A 7,334-nucleotide genomic window follows, 5' to 3' on the forward strand; every position below is an offset into this window, starting at 1 on the left:
ATACTTCCCTATAGTCTTCAGTCAGCGCTTTTTGGAGAATCAAAAACCCCGCAGCCAGGAAGTGCTGGCCCTGCAGCTCAACCAATCACTGCAGCGCTCGATGAACCAATCATAGCCATTCAATTCGATGGCTCTACAAGTGAGCAATGCGGCATGAAATTTATGCGGTTGTACCCTGAAAGCCAAAGGGTGTTCCCTCCATTACAGGCCTAGCCATGTGTCTAGTAAACAGATTAGGACCACAATTGGTATGTTTCTAAACACAGGACAAATGGGGGTATGTATTTTGGGGTGCAAGTCTTCATATGTGTGCTGTACAAAACAAACTTTTTAAGATGACACAATCGCCAAGAAAATGAAAATCATACTTTTTTCCTTCTGCTTTGCTTAGATTCATTCAAAACCTGTAAAATCAAAATATGCAGTACACCCCTAGATGAACTCATTAAGAGGTCTAGTTTTCAAAATTGGGTCATTTATGGGGATTCTCTGTCGTTTTGGCTGCTCAAGGACTCGACAAGTGTGCAATGGGGCTTGAAGCAACTTCAAGCAAAATGTCTGTTTTGAAAGCCACCTGCTGCTCCTTTCATTTTGGGCCCTGTTGTGCATAGAGACAGAAGATTAGGGCCACAATGAGTATGTTTCTGAACACAGGACAAACAGGGCTATCGATTTTGGGGTGTAAGTCTTCATTCATATGTGTACTGTACAAAAAAACTTTTTTTTTTTAATTACACAATTGCCCAAAAAATCTAAATCGTATTTTTTCCTTCGGCTTTGCTTAGATTCATTCAAAAACTGTGTGATCAAAATATTCTGTGCACCCCTAGATGAATTCGTTAAGGTTTAGTTTTCAAAATGGGGTCATTTGTGGGGAGTTCTCCATCGTTTTGGCAGCTCAAGGGCTCGAAATGTGTGCAATGGGGTCTGAAGCACCTTCAAGCAAAATGTCTGTTCTAAAAGCCACTGGCTACCCATTTTGTTTTGGGACCCGTTATGCATAGAGACATAAGATTAGGACCGCAATGGGTATGTTTCTGAACACAGGGGTATCCATTTTGGGGTGCAAATCCTCATTTTCATGTGCACTATAGAAAGAAACCTGTCTTTAAAATGACATATTTGCAAAAGTCTGAAATTTTATTTTTTATCCTCTAAACTGCAGTAACTCCTGAAAAAAAATATATGGGGTCAAAATACTCATGACACCCCTCAGTCAATACATTAAGGTGTGTATTTTTTTTTAAATGGGGTATCAATCATTCTGACACCTATAAGCCTTTGCAATCTTGGCTTGGTGTAGAAAACAAAAAGTTTCTCAAAATGTTAATAATTAATGTTAAATTTGTACGTCTCCTAAATGGTTAACAAAAAACTAAACTTTTTCAACTGTGCTTCCAGAATAAAGTAAACAGATGGAAATATATATCTTATCAAAAATGTGTACAGTGTGTTTGCACATATTTGACATAGCAGTTGAAAATGTGAAAAATGACATTTTTTTTCAAAATGTTTCTAATTTTGGCACTTTATTAAATATTTCCAAGTTCTATTGGTCTATTTTTACTACCTAAATGAAGAACAATATGTGTAAAAAAAATGTCAGAATCACTTGGATATGCAAAAGTTATTCCATGTTAGGCCTTAGTCAGACGGGTGTTTTTTCGCGCGATTTGCGCATGCGCATGCGTCCGGCGATTTTTTAAAACCATTGCTTTGCAATGGTATCGGACACATGAGCGCTTTTTATGCGCTTGTCCGATAAATTATAGAACAGAAATCGCAGATCGCACCTATCTGCGATTCCTGTTCTCTTCTCTATATGCGCTCAATGGGGCCGGCGGCAGCAGCGCCGACCCCATTGAGAACATATAGAAGACAAATCATTCTTCTCTGCCACAGCTGTAACAGCTGAGCCAATCAGAGGCAAGTCTGACTCACACCCCCTTCACACCCACTGCAGGCCGGTCGCTCTGAACTCCGTCTCCCGGGACAAGGTGAGTATATAGATTTTTTTTATTTTTACACTTTTCTGGATGAATTGCAGGGAAGGGCTTATATATTTAAGCCCTTCCCGACAATTCATCCTGCGCTCGCCCGCAGCGTATTGCTTTCAATAGAGCCGGCTGTATTGCCGGCTCCATTGAATTCAATGCGCTGGACAGCTCCAGCCCGTTTCTAATGAAACGCAGCTAGGAGCAGATTTTTTGGGCGATTTTTTTTTTGGCCCCGGTCACGCGATTTGCGGATGCGCATCCGTCATGCGATCCGCAAATCGCGCGAAAAAATGCCCGTGTGACTAAGGCCTTAAAGTGACATATCAGATTTCCAAAATTTGGCGTGGTCATTAAAGTACAAACAGGCTTGATCACCAAGGGTTAAGCATGTCCCCTTGTGCCTACGTCCTATGTGAAGCAGCTTATTCCTCGCTGCCATATTTTAAACTTGCTAGGCCGCATGTTTTGTTGCATTTTATATTCTTTCGTTGCTCTCCCCCCCAACTGTCATGAATACTCACGGATTCAGAATGGAAATTCTAAATAAAAATCCCAATGCACGCATTCAATAAAATGATACAAAGACAGATTTTATAAACTTCATTTAGGCTCATGCTTCCTTTATGTTATTTTTTGGCTCACAGCTGTTAATGTGTCTATTGAATTTGACTCAACAAATAATTATTCAATTGTTCTATTGTTCTCTCACCCTCACAGGCACCTGGAAAATCTGGGAGCGTTTTCATTACATTACTAGACAGTATTACATTATTGCAGTACAATAATATTTATCCAGTGTTTTCTGTCTTTGTTCTGCAGGCTGTATGCTGGATTCTTTGTTCCCAGTGCGCCGTGATGCACAACAAATGCTAGTGGCAGTTTTTATGGCACGTGGGAGTTTTGTGGTTTATTAAAGCACTTATTTTGCACTGAAATACCTGAAGTCTGACTTTATGGACACAGTAAGGATGCGCATCTTCCCTTTATTGTTATTTATTATTTTTTCACTACCGATGATGAACAAAAGTTCATGGCGACTTTTTCACTTTGTGTTCTGCAGCAATTGATATTGGAAGAAACTTAAAAGGTGGATTACTCACTGGAAGTGGCTGAAGTGTTTCAAATGGATCCCGAAGGACTTCATAAAGTGAAATAATAACTCAAGAAAGAACGCTTTGTTGTAGATTAACAAATACAGAGATTCGTACAATAATAAAGTTAACGGAAGCGTTTAACAAATAACTGCAGCATGAGAAATTGTGAAACCATTCTTAAAATAGCTTCACTGAACACCATGTTACACATTAAAAAAAGATTAGTAACTATAAATACACTACAGTGCTTATCTTGTAGCGATCCTAAGTTACATGCTGTATATACTCAAGAGCTGCGCTCCATATTCTGCTGGCGGAGTCACTCTTCACATACATTACCTTCACTTATCTTGTATTGATCCTGCGTTACATCCTATATTATACTCTAGAGGATGTAACTCAGGACCAATATAGGATAAAAAATATATAGTCTGCTCGTAATGACTCCAACAACAGAATGGTCACAAAGCGGGTAGAACAGACAGTTCTGTAGACTTGTCAACAGCCCGTGTTGGTATTCCTGCACTGTTCCTAATGGATTTAATAAGAACAGTGTCTGCAATACCAACGTGGGCCACTGCACAGTGTATGGAGCTATTTGCTTCTGGCTCAGTACACTGTAACAATGACCCAGCCAGTAGCTGATTGGCTTGGGTCTGGAGGGGCGGACCCCTACCAATTGATTATTAATTACCTATTCTGATGCTAGGATGCTACAATGCACATACAGTAAATGCTATTTATTAGCTATTTTGCGTGGTATAATTATCTGTCTTAGGGCTCATGCACAAGACTGTGTTTTTACCGCATATTACTCGTGATACGCAGTGCGTAAAGTCAATGAACTTTCATTAATCCATGCACACCGGCATGTATACACAAGAGATATAAATCGCAGCATGCTCAATTTCTCTGTGTTTGTATGAAGTATCAGCCCTATACAGGCAGTGTATGACACGATATCCAAACGCAATACCTTGTGTACGGGCAGCGTTTTCATACGCATCACCATTCCGAACAGAACAAGGAATAAAAAAATATTAACAAAGAAATCACACTGTGCGCGTCTGTGAGTGCGTGATTCACAGGCATGCGTAACTGCATATGCAGCAATACGTGGTCTATGCCGGCACAGCCTATGGCTGTAAAATGTGTACAATGCTGTGGTGGGACCTACAGGGCTGTACGCATACGCGTGTGCATGAGCCCTTAGGCCCCAGATTGCTGGCGTATGCGTAAAACGCTGCATGTAATAAGCTGCGTATGCCTATGTATTGAATCTTTTTTAATGCATATGATGGCATATGCAATTTTTTTGCACGTGTATGGCTGCGTATGTACTGCATTACAATACGCATGCAAAAAAACTGCAACAACTTTCTGCTTTTTTATCACGTTATTGCGTGTATTCTAGCAACATGCATTTCACATGCCGTGTAGAGCTGTACAATGTGTTCTTAAACACCACTCAAAATCACGTCTTTTGAAATGCAGCGTTTTACTGATGGTGTGCGTGACATTGGCTTCAAGCCATTCTCACACAGGCGCTCGGCAAAACTCAGCGATTTTGATTGCAGTGTTTTGCTGCGATTTTACTTTCGCTTTTGGTCCATACTGGGTTTTAGCGCATAACATCATTGATGAGGTGCGCTAAAACTGGCAAAATAGAGCAAACAGCGCTCGAAATTGAGCACATGTCTGCAAGGCTCCATTGAAAACAATGGGAGTGTTTTACCCCGATTACCGCGGCATTTAAAGAGCCGCAGTAATCAGCGCCTGTGTGAGAATGGGCTTATGGCTCTCCCATCACACAGGATGCCCCAGCATGGTTCATCCCATGCCCCTTCACGGCTCTCTCCCCCTTCTGACACAGGATGCCCCTACCTGATTCTCTTCCCCCTCTCAAACTGCCTGCTGCTTTGACCCACCCCCTCCCCCTCTGAGACAGACGTGTGTAAGGCCTCATGTCCACGGGGAAAATCAGATCCGCTGCAGATTCTACATGTAGAATCTGCAGCGGGTCCCTCCTGCCCCGCGGACATGAGCGCCGAAAATAAGAATTTAAAAGTATTTACCATCCGGCGCGGGCGGAGAAGATCAGCTGTTCCTCACGGCCGGATCTTCATTTTCGGCCTGCGGATGAATTCCTGACGCCGGCGGCACGTCGCCGGCACGTCGCCGACGTGCCGCGCGCATGCGCCGGGCACATCCGCCGAGCCGAAGCAAGGAAGATGCGGCCGTGAGGAACAGCTGACCTTCCCCGCCCGCGCCGGATGGTAAATACTTTAAATTCCTATTTTAGGTCTCCCGCGGATCCGGACGGCTTCCATAGGCTTCAATAGAAGCCCGCGGGAGCCGTCCCCGCGGGAGACCCGCACGAAAATGGAGCATGGTCCGGATTTTTCCATGCTCCATTTTTTTTAAAATCCCTTTTATTGACGATCCGCGGGTATTTATCTACCCGCGGGTGGTCAATGCATCCCTAGGGGATGCGGATCCGCATGCGGGAGATCCGCTGCGGATCTTAAATCATATTTTGCCCGTGGACATGAGCCCTAAGTCAGTACTTACACTTTCTGTCAGGTTGCTCCCGCTGTATGTCGGCCGATCTACATCCATTCCCCTGCTCTGGCTGAGGGTGTGACTGCAGAAGCCAGGGGAGGGCGGCATGATGTAAAGCCCTCGGTCTGCCTGCTGACTGACTTCCTCTAGGTCTCCTGCACGGAGACACTTCCTCCCAAACCTCCCCTCAGACTCTTCCCCTCTGGTGATCGTAATGGAGAATAAGACAGGAAGGAGACTGAGCGGAGGTCTGTGAGGAGGCGCTAGCATGCCGGAGAAGCCGCAGAGCACCTAGTGACAGTAACTCTGCAGTCAGTAAGCGTGTGGAAAGGAGGCCCTGGCTTAGGGACCGGGTCACGATTGCAACCCCAGCGACTCCTATATGTACGCCAGTGCTGCAATGCAATGCAGGAAACAAAATGTGGCATGTTCTATCTTGCTGCGTGCTCTTGCATTGCAGCCCCATGGTTTTCAATGGGGCTGGTGATGCTTCCGAAAACAATGGGAGAAACTCCGTCATCCTCTGCAGCGTCTGTAACAGCCACGTTGGAGGATCCCTCCATCCCTGAAGTGATGTGAGGCGGTTTTGCCATGAAAATGCCTCGCATCCATGAGTATTTCAAATGGATGGCAAGTGCGATATGGGGTGCGATTCATGGCTCCACATCACGCTCACCTGTGTGAAGTTAGCCTTAAAGTGACACATGCCAGATATGAAAAATGGGGCCTGGCCAAAACTAGCTGCAGGATGAAGGGGCTAAATAACAGGCACACAAGGGTGGGGGAAGATTTATCAAAGCTATTACTCCTGGACTTTGTCCTAAAATGCGATTTTTTTTTTTTTCTCGTCTAGTTTGCATCTATCTGATTTATGAACCTTGTATGCCCGCATTTTAATGTGTATACCAGGTCACACCATTTGTATTTTAGTTTAAATTTGTGAGCATGGCTTAGTTAGCTGGTGCAGCTGTTTACACCTCATTTATAATATGCAACTTTTTCAAAAGTTGCTTAAAAAAATTACCCAGCTACCCCATTGCATAGGAGGAGTGCTTTCGCACCATAGGGAAATAAGATATTCGTACCTTATTTAACATGCTGCATACAATATTTTGAAGAAGTAAGCGCATTTTAGACATAAACATAACCAAAACGTTGCAACAAATAATCACAACTAAACTGCACATATGATATATCTTCCCCAAAGTCAATAAATCCGGTACACAGTAACTAGTCTAGAAAAAGTTGTATTTTAGGGCAAAATCCAGGCACAATAACTTTGCCAAATGTCCCCCATAATAGATAGATAGATAGATAGATAGATAGATAGATAGATAGATAGATAGATAGATAGATAGATAGATAGATAGATAGATAGATAGATAGATAGATAGATATAGACAGATATGAGATAGATAGATAGATAGATAGATAGATAGATAGATAGATAGATAGATAGATAGATAGATAGACAGATATGAGATAGATAGAAGATAGATAGATAGATAGATAGATAGATAGATAGATAGATAGATAGATAGATAGATAGATAGATAGATATGAGATAGGTAGATAAACATGAGATAGATAGATATATAGAGAGATAGACAGATATGAGATAGATAGATAGATAGATAGATAGATAGATAGATAGATAGATAGATAGATAGATAGATAGATA

General features: G+C 42.6%; 1 long non-coding RNA gene across 1 annotated transcript in view; it reads left to right on the forward strand.

Moving 5' to 3' along the window:
* Nucleotides 1-3,240, forward strand: part of LOC136631441 (uncharacterized) — a 149,175-nt gene extending 145,935 nt beyond the window's left edge. The window contains exons 2-3 of the long non-coding RNA XR_010793014.1: nucleotides 2,817-2,959; nucleotides 3,058-3,240. This is a non-coding gene — a long non-coding RNA (uncharacterized lncRNA). The remainder of the gene's footprint in view (nucleotides 1-2,816; nucleotides 2,960-3,057) is intronic.
* Nucleotides 3,241-7,334: the final 4,094 nt, after the last annotated feature.

This window comes from Eleutherodactylus coqui, chromosome 6, assembly GCF_035609145.1.
Source record: "Eleutherodactylus coqui strain aEleCoq1 chromosome 6, aEleCoq1.hap1, whole genome shotgun sequence".
Classification (NCBI taxonomy): domain Eukaryota; kingdom Metazoa; phylum Chordata; class Amphibia; order Anura; family Eleutherodactylidae; genus Eleutherodactylus; species Eleutherodactylus coqui.